Consider the following 14,783-nt stretch of genomic DNA (forward strand, 5'->3'; position numbering starts at 1 on the left):
ACAGCAATCAAAGATTTTCTCTATAGCAACAATTACACACACCACTGATCTGAGATCAAATATTTATGTCTTCCCCACATGCTAGAGAACTAGCATTTTGCTAGTTACTGTTATTACTAGGCCAATTCAATAGAGGGCAAAAGAGACTAAAAATGTCATTTCATAGTGTAAACTGTAAGAGAAAGCAATAACAAGCCTGGAAAAGATTAAGCACAATTGGAAATGAGTCTAAACTGAAATAAAATACTGTATTTGAGTAGATTTTTTTTAGGGCTGTAATTTTAACTTCCACTAAAGAACTGTCGTTTTGCCTATCATGGAAACACACACAAAGGAAGACAAAGGAGCTGGCTGCTAGCAGGAAACAAAAGCTCTTCCCTATTTCCTAAAAGTACTTTCTTTTCTAGATGTACATTGTTTGAAGAAGACTCTTTCATTATGCATTGGGGAAAATGTAACCATTTTTTAAAATGAAATTTAAATGATCGTTTTCTTTGGGAAAGCTTTGTTCCCTTTGGTGTTGCCAACATAGAAAGCAGCAACAGAGTAAATTCTGCTCATGCTGACCCCATCAAACACTACCAAGGTCTCATCTGCCTTAAAGGACTAGAGCTTTCTTCACATTGCCATCGTGAATCACCACCACTATGATCACCTGTTACCAATTGCTATACTGTAATATCTTTGGAGCTACAATCTTGCAGCAAATTTCCCCAACCCAGGTACTTCTCAGGAACTATGACAGAGCTGCCCTGGAAGAACTGATGATTTAGAAATGCATTAAGGTATACTATTGCATTCTTTCATGATTTTATTTCTTTTCTGCTCACATTTCTGATGATTTTATTTGGTTCCAGGGAAGCTGTGAAATTCTGTTATTTCTTCCCATTTGACTCCAAATATACAACCCAAGAGACGTCCCTAGGATCTCTTCAATCTCCACTGGGGCCTCTAAACTGGGGATGGCTTCAATGAGGATATGGTCCCTTGGAAAAGAGCTTGTCTAATCCAGGAGGGCAGGCAGGACCAGAGACAAGAGAAGGCAACTAGTAATAGAAGGCAGTTCTGAATGAATGGCATGCCTTGCCAGCATTCAAAAAAAGGAAGAGAGCATTGGGGTCTGCTGCAAGTTTCCCAGGTGGCTGAGAATGGAGGAAAATCTATCTCTAGATGATGTAAATAGCTAATGTGAAGGCTGGGAGGATGGAAGGCGTAGGAGGCTCATGGAGCAGTACACAGATCTGTCTGTCTGTGATGGAGTGTTTATGAAGAGGAGAAGTAGGAGATAAGGATGAAAAAAGTTGTGGCAGACCTTGAACGACAGGAGATTTGAACTTTATTCTCCATTCATGTAGGAATTGTTACAGGTTTCTGGAATAGGGAAGTGACAGGATGAAGGTGGTATTTTAAGAAGATTGATGGGGAAGCAAAGTGCAGAACAGATGTGAGACGAATGGAAATTCTCTCCCTGGAATCGGAGGACACATTAGGAATTGTTATGAAACGCCAGTCATCATTCCTTCATTGCCAAGCCTTTACTGAGTGTCTATTATGTAATCAGCACTACTCTAGGCCCCAGGAATACAGGAATTAACAAGGTGGGTCCCGATTTTGTAGAGCCTAAACTACAAACAATTTGAAGAGCCTTCTTTAAGAAGAAAATACAGAATTAAATATAGGGTTTTGTAAGAGGTACATGCCCGTGAGGGTCCCTGAGCATAAGCCTCATGAGCTTCATGAAAAACCGCCATCTGTTGGACAAGGTAGACAGAGTATCTGCTCTCAAGAAGATGATGTTTGAGAGGAAGTTGGGAGGAGAGGTAGAAAAGAAAGTAAATAAATGAGATTTTTCTTTCTTCGGAGAGTAATACTTTGGAGTAAATAAGTGGCAGGATAGAGATTGAGGAAGGTGTGGGAAGGGCAAGGAGAGAGCAGCTTCTGATGGACTGCCTTGGAAGGCTTTCTGGGAAGGTAGCATTCCAGGAAGAGGACCTGGGGGAGACGCTAAGGTAGCATGTCTGAGAAGCAAATACAAGCTAGTATGGCAGAGTGAGTGGAATCGAATATGAGGTCCAAGAGGTAGGCAGGAATCGGATCATGGAGAGCTTTGTAGGCTACTGTAAGGAGCTGGATTTAATTGTGTTTTAGCTATCTATTGCTATATAACAAAAAAAACACAAAACAATAACCATTTCATTATCTCTCACAGTTCTGTGAGTCTCTAGGCCCAGCTGGGTGTTTCTTTTGCTTCACATGATGTCAACTGGGGCTTCAGTTATCTGAGGTCTACACCAGACTGGGATAGTCAAGATGGCTCAGTCATTCGTCTGGTGCCTTAGCAGAGATGACTGGATTGTTGGACTCAGCTCACACACTGGCACAGCTGAGCATCTCTCTCTCCAGGTTGTTTCAGGATCACGCTAATGAAATCTCTCCAAGAGAGGTAGACCACTTATAGGGCAGCTCAGGGCTCTGAACGCAGAAGCTTCCAAGACTTCTTAAAGATTCAGCCCAGAATTGGCAGTGTCACTTTTGCTGCCGTCTGTTGGTTAAAGTAAGTGAGAAGGCACTCCAAATCAGTGAGGGAGGTGAATACAGAAGGAAGAGTGTGCATACTGAGAGACATGGTCCTTGGAGGCCAGCTATCACAGAAAATAAGTACTTTTTTAACATTTTTATTGGGGAATTGGGAGATGGGAACAGCGCTGGGGAATTGGGGGAAGGGGAACAGACAAGTTGCTGTCCTTTTGTTCTTCAGTCTAGTTGTGGAGGATGTTGCTTCACTGGCCCAAGTTGGCACCATCATTGCACTCTTCCCGGGTGAGGCAGATCAGTCGCCTGCTTCTGGATGGCCGCTCATGGCGGCTGATGACCGCTCACACTGGCTGCTGGCTACACACGGTAGCCCATTGCAACCCACTGCCACAGGGGCTGCAGCCCAGGCCATCGCCGTTGACTCACAGCAGTCCAGCTCCAGGTTGAGCTGTTGTTCAGCATCTTAGCTGTGGAGGGCAGTGTCACTGGCTCTCATATATGGGGTCTGAACCGGGGCCTTCTGGTATCCCAAGCCAGCTCTTAACCATCGCGCCACTCAGCCGGCCCGCTATGTACTTTTTAAAAGACCACTCCGATTGTGAAGAATACATTGTAGTAAGATAAGAATGGAAGCAGAGAGGCCAGTTAGAAGGTAATATCCTGATAAGAGGTTGTGTTGCTTGAATTATGGTGATAGCTATAGATACAGAAAGAAGTAGATGGATTTGGGAATGGGGTGAGAATGGTATATTCACTCAATAGTTAGAAGCATGTCTGGCATATGTTGAAATAAAAAGTAGAGTAAGGTACTAGGATTTTAGTCATCAGAAAGCTATTGAAGATTTCTTGAGTGGGAATTAATAGAATGAAAGTAGGGTTTTAAGAACATTCGTGTGGGAGCTGAGTGCAAATGGATTTAGGTAGAAACAGAGTACAGGAGAGTGAAAGATCTGTGAGAGGAGACAAGTTAGCAAGTGTGTCCTTCTTGTGGTCCAGACCTTGGATGTGAAGCCCTAAACCACAGTGATAGCAAATAAAACAGCAGAAAGAAGAAGTGACAGATGTGAGAGACATTGTGAAGGCACAGTTGACAGTACTTCGTGACTGCTTTGATATGGGGATTAGGAATTAGGTTCCAAGCCAGGGTGATAAAGATGGCTGGTACCATTAATAGAACTAGGAAGGTTAAGAGAAGAAGCTGGTTTTCAAGAAAAAGATGTGTTCACCATCACACCTGTTGCTTTTGGTAGGGCCAGCCACATAGAAACGCTAAGTTGGAGATGCTTTGGAAATACAAGGTGGGATCTTATGGGGAGTGGGGCCAGAGAGGTAGATCCACCTGAACGTACGTAGAGGCTCAGGTTGAAGCAGTGGGAGAAATGAACTACTGGAGGAGAGAGTGGGAACTGAGGGTCAAGGGCAACAAGTTTTAAAAATTTCAGATCTGAGGAAAAGGTTTTGAAAAGGAAGGGAGTGGTGGGTAGAATTAAAGGCTACAAAGAGTACTAGGATGATATAAGCATTGAGTTTGGCAATTAGTAGATCTTTAGCAAGATTTCAGAAAATATTTTGGAGTGATGGGATCAAAGATCAGAGAGACAAGATTTCAGGGCAAAGAAAAAGTAAAAGAAGAAGAAAGCGGTTGTGGTGTCTGTGGTCCAGACATCTACCTTATATTTAGTGATTTCTTATTGGGTACAGAGTGGGAAAAAAGAAAAAAGTTGCATGTTTTACATGAGAAGACCAGTTTTAAATACTGATTATTTGTTAGCCCTATACACCGCTCTATATAAGAATTGAATTTACTTAAAAGATGAAACAATAAATAAAAACGAACAAAGCTTGCCACATTATAGAAGCAGTCATTTGAAATGAACATGCTAGCTCCCCCCCCCACCCGTTTTAAAAGAAATTAATCACTCTTTCTTTGCCAAGAATATGCAAACATGGTTTATTCCTTTTTTATCCTAAAATATAGTTTCAAGGATCTCTGTTTATAGGAGCGATGGGGGAAAAGAAATTTAAAACAAACAAACAAACAAACAAAAGCCAGGCATTTCACTCAGTCTTGCTTATTGCATCTTCCTGCATTAGCCAACTTTAACCAAATCTATAGTTTAACATACTACAGTACCTTTAAAATTCCTCCTCTTAAGGATTTGGCAAGGAGATGACAATTCTTTTTGAAGTGGTTGTATTTTTCTCTCTTTATTCTGTAACTCATTTAATAAGTAGTTCGCATGAGTCACCAGGCCAGGCTATTAGAAGTTTGAGATATTTCTGGGAAAACTGGAGGGTGGCCAGGGGAGGGGAGATATTGGAATCTATAGAAAGAAAAGTTTAAAAACAATACCCCTATGTTTCTCAGAAGTTGACACACAATTCTAAATTACTTGCTCCTAAACTATAACAATAAAATATTAATATTAATATTATTATTATTATTATTATTATGCATTCCAGGCAAATGGATGGAAAGCTGGAGTTCTCCATCTCCTGTGTCTAAGAGGCAGTGACATGGAATTGGATTCAAGCAAATCCAAGTTTGAATTCTTGCTTCGTCACTTACTAGCTATGCCAGAGGCTACTAACTGCTCTAATTGCTCATCCTCAACTTACGTTTAGCAACTGAATAGTCTAAACTTTAGCAGGGCACATGGCTACCCAGGCGTAGGCTACATTTCCCAGCCTCTCTTGCAACTAGGTGCGGCCATGCAACCATGTTCAGGTCAGTAGGATGTGAGCAGAAAGGATTTCTATGTAACACATCTCCTTCAGGACAAAGTTACTTGCCCTACCGTATTTGCCGGCGTATAAGACGACTCGGCATATAAGACGACCCCCTAACATTTCCACTCAAAATACAGAGTTTGTTATATGGTCGGCTGTGTGCGATTTTGCGAGTGTGGTAAAATTGCATAACAGCAAAATCGCATAACAGCCGAGCATACACCCAGCAGCGCTGCTGATGCCTGAACGGTATGTGGAATGAAGTGGGCGGGCATCGGGAGGCCACTATGGCACGGGGCAAGCACTATGGGCAGTCTATCTGAAGTGTACCTGGCGTATAAGACGACCCCCCACTTGGAGGCATATTTTTCAGGGCCAAAAAATCGTCTTATACGCCGGCAAATACGGTAAATGTTTTTTTTCCCCCTCTCTCAGACTAGATTATGTATATGTTGGTGAACAAGCTTTGGCCATGCAGGAGGTGTCAGTGGCAAAATGAAGGGAACCTGGGGTCCTGGTGTGACCTCGTGGAGGAGAGCTGCTTTGACAACCTGGAGTGCTCACATTGGGGCTGTTAAGAAATAAGCATTGATTTAATTAATTAGGTCACTATATTTTGTGGTCTCTTTAGTACAGCAGTTCAGACTGTAACCTTGAAAATACACTGGTTAAGTGCCCTTTGTGTTTAACCCCTCTCAATCTCAGTTTCTTTTTTCTGTAAAGTGGGTATGATGTCTACCTCACATCACTGTTGTGAAGATTAAATGGGAAAGTGCACAAGAGGACCAGAGCATGGCACATGAGAGGTGCGTGATAAATATCTGTTGTCTCCCCTACAGCCATTTAGGAACACGTGTTCTATGTACTTTTTCAATGAACATAGAATATACAGAGATTTAATGACAAGACCTGGATAATATGATTTGCACTGCACAGGGGACACCCACTCTAAGACATTCCAAGTGCTGTTTGAATAAACTCAGGAAATAACTGTATTAATCAGATGACATCCAGTTGATCCAGCAACAAGGTTTCCCATTAAATCTCCAGTACCTAGCACAAATGCCTGGCACATAGTAAGCTCTCAATAAATATTTATGGAAAGAGCAGCTATTCAGCCACAGACCATCAGGAGTGGACATTGTGAGTGCTCAGGATTCTAAGTAATAACACTCCTGTTGTGAGGATTGGTTGATGTTATGTGAAAGCCGCTAGCAAATGCACAATGTATACGTACGTAGTGGCAGTCAAGTGTGTGAACAGGACTGTAAGCTTCTTGAGGGCCAGTTCTGTGTCTTGTTTACCACTGTATTCCAAGTGCACAACACACAGTAAGACTGTGAAAATAGGGCGGCCAGTTAGCTCAGTTGGTTAGAGCGTGGTGCTCATAAAACCAAGGTTGCCGGTTCCATCCCCACATGGGCCACTTAGCTGCACCCTCCACAACTAGATTGAAACAACTACTTGACTTGGAGCAGAGGGGTCCTGGAAAGACAAACAGTTCTCCACCACCCCCCCCCCAAAAAAAAAATTAAAAAGACTATGAAAATATTTGTTGAATGAGAACAACATTGATATAAAATGTGAGTTAGCCATTTTAATCTCTATCACTTCTCTCCCCAACCCCTATTCTGGCCCCAAGGAAGGAGGAAACTGATATGCAAAAGTGTAGCAACTTGGGCAAGCTATTACAGTTAATAAGTAGCAGAGTCAAGATCTGAATCTAACCCAGGGCTTACTGGGTCCAGATTGGGAAGTCTTCCCACTCTGAACCTAAGTAGATACTCTTTCCTGACAGCCGACTTTGACAGAGTAAGATATCTGTGCACTAACAGATGAAGAAAAACAACTTGAAGGAGAAAGGGGAAATTAGGGGGTTGGAATATTTCTTTCTATTTTACAGATTTGCCTCGGTACTCCACAACCCTATAGCGGTGGCAATTCTTTCCATCCCTTCCTTCTTAGAGAGTAGAAACTGTTCTAAATGACCCCCTTCCTTTTCCTTCCACCAACCCATGGTGTAACTAGAACTTTTGGATCCCTAGGGGGAAAAAGTATAAATAATTTTCTTTAAAGACTTTGTTAAGTGGAATCTAAAGAAATAAATGAACAAGCGAAACAAATAAACTCACAAATACAGAGAACAAATTGATGGTTACTAGGTGGGAAGGGTGTTAGAGGGCAGGGTAAAAAAGGTGAAGGCATTAAGAAGTACAAATTGACAGTTTCAAAATAGTCACAGGGATGTGAAGTACAGAATGGGGAATATAGTCAATCATGTTGTAAAAACTATGTATAGTGTCTGATGGGTACTAGACTTCTTGGGGAGATCACTTCATAAATAGACTTCTTGGGGAGATCACTTCATAAATTATATAAATACCTAAACAAACAAACAAAAAGACTTTGTTCAGTGGTCAGATTAACAAATCTCCAGCCTTCAGCCCTGGGTGGTATTTACACTAGATAAGAGGGAGGAGCCACCTACAGGGCTCTCCTAACTCTAGTAGCTATTTGCAGTGCTGTTAGCATTTGCATCAGGAGTATCAGAGAAGCGGATGAGTCACTGATCTTGAACAAGATAAGTCACTGCTCCGCCCCAAGAAGATAAGCAGAACTAGTTCCCCTGTGCCTGTGGTGGCTGAGGAGTTGATTACAAAAGGCTTGGTTAGGACAGACTCTAGATGAAATTCTGAAGAGGGCAAAGTTTTTCTCCCTAACATACCTCCTCTCTCAATGTATCGACACTACAACTGTTTTTAGAGGCATAATGTTTTGTTTTGTTTTTGTTTGATTGTTTGTTTTTAAGCCTCTATCTGGTAAGAAAGATACTGGCTAAGTTGTAGTTGGATGCTTTTGCGGGGATATTTATATATTTAAAAAGCTGGTGAGGATGAAACATTCCAGATGGAAAAAGGGCCCCATGGCAGCCGTTTTTCTGTTTTGATTCAGACATGCTTCCTCTAGAGTAGTATCGCTGGACTATTGGCTGACTTGAAAAATAGAAACCTGTCATTGACCATTCTTCCATATTTCTTCTCAGGACCCACTCATCCCCAATAAGATCAATTAATATTATATTAAATAGTATGTGTGTATGTGTATGTGTGCGCATGTGCATGCACACGCATGTGTATGTTTCCAGGTTTAGAAGCTTTTTATAAGTATTATCTGTAAATGTTCTATTTGGTCTGAAATATTCATGATGATATTTATTTAATACTTTTAATTCTTTTTCCTTCTTGTCTTTATCCTTTTTAGCCCCTTCCTTCTCTTACCACTTGTTCCTTTTTTTCTCTAACTTGAATCACGAAGGTGAACACTGTTCAGGATGGGCATTTGAAAGCCATGTGAGTTCCCCTCCAGTTCTGCCCCTGCATGTGAGAAAGAAAGATGCTCTTAAGATGTTGCCATCCCAGGTCTAAACTTGTGGACACTCTTGTGTGAGAAGCTGTAGCCACAAAAGACAGTAGTAGAACCTGCCTTCAATCCAGTTTGGTTCTCTGGGGCCATGATTGCGTTCACACAAGGATGCTACGTGCCCATGCAGTAACCAGGGCCACCCTCCTATCTACTGCAGTGGTGGTGAAGCGTCTAGATGAGGAAGACACTGCCCTCAGTTGAACTTTGTGTCTTCTGAGGTTTGGATTAGATCCTGATAGAAAAAAATTGTTTTCAAATTAGAACATGGAAGGGAACATAATGGACCAGAAATGCATTTGGGGAGGGGAAGAACTTGGCAGGGGATTTAGGTTTCAATTGTTGATTTAGTGAACAAGGGGGAAAAAATGTGAAGCCAGTGACACTTTGAAATGTGCAGGCCTTTGGTAAAAATGCCGACTCTCTTTTCTGTTTTTTTGACACTACGTGTATGGGAGGTATGAGTGGGGGTGGGGTGGGGTGGGGAAGGGTAGATTGAGCAGGTTGGGTACAGCCCAGGGACAGAAGAGTGACGGCAAGGGACGCAGGTCAGAGAAATTGTTTATGAAGAAGAAACTATGTCACTTCTTTTCACAGCCAGTTTTTAAAATGTAGTCAACCCTCTACTTGGACGGTGGAGGTGCACCAACGGCTGATAAAACCAAACCAGGCTAAACAGGGTATTAAATGGGTATGAAGTAAACTTCCTTAGTAACAATTATAATTCAGTTAGGAAAATGTCTTTAAAGACATTCAAAATGTAGGAGAATGAATTTATGAATGTTTAGGAATATTATACCTTCCATAAACTACTATACATAAAATTTAATGGTTAAAAAAATTTTTGTATAGTTGCATTGCTTAGCTGAGCTCTCATTTCTGGAATCCAAGAGATAAACAATCCCTTACTGCCTACACAGTTCTCTCCCCTGCGTCAACAGCCGGGGTAGAATCCACAGTGTGCTCTCATGCCCTTTTGGCACAACGGTCTGTGACAGCTTCACTGTGGGAGCTGCTGGAGGAAGGAGAGACATGTCACATCCAGAACAGTGTGCTGCTGCACTTTGCAGTAGACACAGTGCGGCATCCATGACTTCATTGTCAGGTCCAACAAGAGACAACTTCTGATATATTTAGAGATTAGTTTATTTTTCCAAATATATCTAGATATCTATATATCTACCTATCTATCTATCTATCTATCTATATCTATATCTATATCTATATATCTATATCTATCTATCTATTGGGTCGTCGGGAAAGTCATGACGCATTTTTGCATTGAAAAACATAGAAAAATACGTCATGATTTTCCCAATGACCCAATATAAGTATATAGTGTATGCTTGTTTATTGCATCTATTATCGGAACATGGACTATAGAAAGATCCTAGCGGGGAGCGGCCGGCTGGCTCAGGTGGTTAGACCACAGTGCTCATAACACCAAGGTAGCCGGTTCGATCCCCACATGGGCCACTGAGTTGCGCCCTCCACACTAGATTGAGAAAGAACTGCTTTGACTTGGAGCTGATGGGTCCTGGAAGAACACACTGTTCCCCAATCAAAAAGGAAAAGAAAAAAAAAAAGATTCCAGTCCAGTGTTCTACTTACATATTCTCACGTCAAATGGAGAAGAAAATCCCATGTTCCAATACAGTGAAGATATGTTTTGTTAAATAAAGAAACACAGAATTTAGTGTAGGAGGGCCTCTGAGAGGCTTGGTGTGGAGAATTTCCCTAATGAATTTGACTGCCAAATTCTACTCCCTCTTCCTTCTTTATTTTTTTCTTTTAACCAGGCCATATCAAAGGTCTAGATTCTAGAATATTTAACTAAAAGGCTTCCTTAGAAGCTCAATATGTAATTCAACAAATGTTTATGAAACAAGTCAGATAGCAATATTTAATACGCACCTGTTATGCACTGGGCACTCACTGTCCTTGCTGTTGGGTACATGGGGGTGAAAGAGACAAAGTCCTTGTCCTCAGTGCGCTTACATTTTTTGAAGAAAGGCAGGCAACAAACACGGAAACAAATAAGAAAGTATCACAAGTGCAGTAAAGAAAATAAAAGAGCCTACTGTGACCCGTCTGAGCTGAGGGCTGAATGAAAAGGAAGAGGGAGGCTTGAAAAGATTGGGTGGGATCTTTCAAGGAAGGAAGAACAGTGAATGCAAAGACCATGGCATGGAATCCAGCTTGGTTGGGGTTCATAGAAGTGAAAGAAGACAAGGTGGCTGGTGAAGAGGGGAGTGATGGGAGATGAAGGCAGGGCTGCCAAGGTCTACTGAGGGAGCATGCTTATCAAGCAGAATCCAAAGTAAGCCATTGGAGACTTTTGTTTGGAGTTTGTTTATTTTTTTAAATTTTTTACTGTTTTTACTTTTTTTTTTTAAGATTTTTATTGGGGAATTGGGGGGATGGGAACAGTGCTGGGGAATTGGGGGAAGGGGAACAGACAAGTTGCTGTCCTTTTGTTCTTCAGTCTAGTTGTGGAGGATGTTGCTTCACTGGCCCAAGTTGGCACCATCATTGCGCTCTTCCCGGGCGAGGCAGATCAGTCGCCGGCTTCTGGATGGCCGCTCAGGCGGCTGCTGGCCGCTCACGTTGGCTGCTGGCTACATACGGTAGCCCATGGCAACCCACTGCCACAGGGACTGCAGGCTACGCCGTCGCCGGTGACTCATGGCAGCCCAGCTCCAGGTTGAGCTGTTGTTCAGCATCTTAGCTGTGGAGGGCAGTGTCACTGGCCCTCATATGTGGGATCCGAACCGGGGCCCTCTGGCGTCCCAAGCCAGCTCTTAACCATCGTGCCACTCGGCCGGCCCCTGTTTCTACTTTTTATTTTGAAGCACTTTCGAAGTTACATAGAAGATGCAAGAATATACAGAGAACCCATATACCTTCTATCCAGCATCCCCTCAAATCCCCTACATAACCATATAAATTAGGAAATTAATATTGATATGAACCTATCAGCTAAGAGATCCCATTTAATTTCTACAATTATCCAGTAATATCCTTTATAGCAGGTTTTATTTTCTTTTGGTACATGATCCAATCAATATAGAACGATACATTGTTTTTCATTGTCATATCTCCTTAATCTGTTTGAATCTGGAATAGTTCCTCAGTTTTTCCTTGTCTTCTGAGGCTTGGCCATTTTTAAAAATTGTAGGCCAATTATTTTGTAGACTGCCCCTCAGTTTGGGTTTCTTTGATGTCTTACCATAATCAGATTTAGTTTGCGCTTTTTAGGTAGATATTTTGCAGCAGTTATCCTGTATTCTTTTCAGTATGACATCAAAAGGCACATGATGTTAATTTGTCTCATTTTTAGTGATATTAATTTTGATTAAGGTGGTGTCTATGAGATTTCTCCTTCATAAAGTTATTTTTTTGCCTTTGTAATAAGTTGTTTCATGGGGGGAAAGCTTTGAGGCTATATAGATATCCCATTCTTCAATAAACTCTCCCCCTAGTTTTAGCATCCATGATGCTTCACGTCTGAGTCATTATCATGATGGTGGCCGAGTGGTGATTTCCCAATTTCATCACCCCTTCAACATTTGTTAGTTCCGTTCTAATGTAAGAAAGAGTTTTCCATTCATTCATTCATTCACTCATTCATATCTGTGTGGACTCACAGATTCCTATTATAGTCAATGGGTTATAATGTATTACTTCATTATTTCTTTGGATGCACACACTGTCCCAGAGCTGGCCAGTGGAAGACCCTCAGGATACCTCGTAAGTCCTCTTGACAGGTCTTCATTTTTAAAGCTGTTCCTTACTTTCTGGCCCAAGGAAACATTCCAAGCTCTTTTGCTTTCCCTGCCTCAGCCTTGAAATCAACGATTTCTCCCCAGAGCCCTAGTTCCTTTTAATGGGAAATGATATTTAGAAACCAAGATCTTGGTGCTAAGTGTGGTCATGGCTACTAGGAAGCGACTGCTTCTAGACCCTCTCAATGGACTGAGGTAAATACACAGACACACGCACACACACACACACCATAATTACATATATAACATATATATAACACACACATGCCATAAGTATATATAACACATATAACATATATCTTCATCTATTTGTATAGCCAACTAGGTATATACTAGTGTATTTTAAAATACCATGACTTCTCCAATATTTCAGGTTCCAATCAAAACCACAAGATTCATTCTAGCTTTTCCTCTTTCCATATCTGTAGCTTATTTACTTACTTGCTTCTTCCTCTTTTATGCAACCAGTTTTTTAACCCCATTACCATTTTTTCAACCTTGGGTTGCCCCACCCCCACATCCCCAAACCACCTTCTCAGCTCTGTCTCCTTGGTCCCAGCTCTTTAGGTCCTGCCAGCCATGACTACCACAATGGAAGGAAAAGGAAGAAAAACAATATTTTTAAAGAAAAAAATAAGTAAAAACAAGAGAACAAAAAAGAAAGACACTAAAGCATTGTTTCCTTTTTTAAAATAAAATTTAAAACATGCACAAAATAGAATGGTATACTGACCCCTCCCCATCACCTAGCATCGACCATCCTTAGCTCCTGACCAACCTTGTTCAATCAATACCTCTATTTCCCCTCTCTCAGGATTATTTTGAAACAATATGAGAAATCATATCATTTCATTTATAAAGATTTCTATATGCATATCAAAATTTGTTTAAACTACAATACTATTGTCATGCTTTAAAACTTCACAGTTGTTTCTTAATATTTTCAAATATCTAGGGAGTGTTCAAATTTCCTCAGTCGTGGAGGGTTTTAAGCAGGGAAGGCATATATTCAGATCCAAATTTCCATAGGATCTCTTTAGCCATTGAATGGAAAATGGGCTTTAAGGGATCAAGAGGGAAGCAGGAAGATCAATTGGGAGTCTTTTGATTGCTTTAGCCATAGGTGATGGTTACTTGGATCATGGGAGATAAGAAGAAGGGGTCAGATGCATATGTGTTTTGGAAATAGAGTGAACCAGACTTGTTGAATAGATTGGATATTGACATGAGAGAAAAAGAGGAATAAAGAACAACTCCTAAATTTTTGGCCTAAGCAAGAGACTAGCTGTTATACTATATTCATTATCTAGTGCTGTGTAAATTACCTCCAAGCATAATCACTTATTATCTCTTGTGGTTTCTGTGAGTCAGGAATTCAGACAGGTCACAGCAGGTGGCTTGTTTCTGTTCCAGGTCTGGAGCCTCAGCTGGAAGGAGGCTGGAACCATTTTAAGGCCCATTCAATATACATGTCCAGTAGTTAATGATGGCTATTAGCTTAGTCCTTAGCTGTGGCTATCAACTGAAATATGTACATATGGCCTGAGCTTTTTTACAACATGGTATTTGGCTTCAAAAAGGTGAGCATCTTGAGAGAAAGAGAGCCAAGTAGAGGAAGCTCTACACTTTCCATGACCCAGTCACAAAAGTCAAGTAGCATCATTTCCTCTGTACTCCATTGATCAGGCAGTCACAAACGCTGCCCAGATCCAAGGAGAGAAAACACAGAACCCACCTTTCAGTGGGAACAGTGTTTGCCACATTGTAAGAAGAGCATGGGAAATGGGATAAGTATTTTGGTGCAGCTATCTTTATAAAATACAATCTGCCCTAGGTGCTCCACACTAAATGGAGACAACTTGGGCAATGGTGTTTTGGTGGAAATAATAAGCATGTTTTCACCAAGCAGGAATGTAGAATAGACATTTGTATATAAGAATCTGGAACACCAAGAGATGTCCAGGTGAGAGATACAGATTTAGGGGTCATCACAATATAGATGATCATTTTTAAATCATGAGACTGGATAAAATAACCTTAAGAAAGGGGGAAAATAGAATGTAGGGCTAGAGATCTGGTAAAGGAGGAGTGGCTGTTGAGAATGAAGGGGATAAGATGAGTGAGATGTCCTAGAAACCTAGAGAAGAGTTTCAAGAAGGAGGAAGTGGGATCATTTTCAAGATGCACTTTCTATGCTCAGATTTAAATTTACAAACAAAAACCTCTCAGATTCTTCAGAATGATGGTAAGGTATTCATACAAGGTCCCTAATCCTCAATAGACAATATAGAGCAGCGGTTCTCAACCTTCCTA

Source organism: Hipposideros armiger, unplaced genomic scaffold, assembly GCF_001890085.2.
Source record: "Hipposideros armiger isolate ML-2016 unplaced genomic scaffold, ASM189008v1 scaffold_194, whole genome shotgun sequence".
Lineage (NCBI taxonomy): Eukaryota > Metazoa > Chordata > Mammalia > Chiroptera > Hipposideridae > Hipposideros > Hipposideros armiger.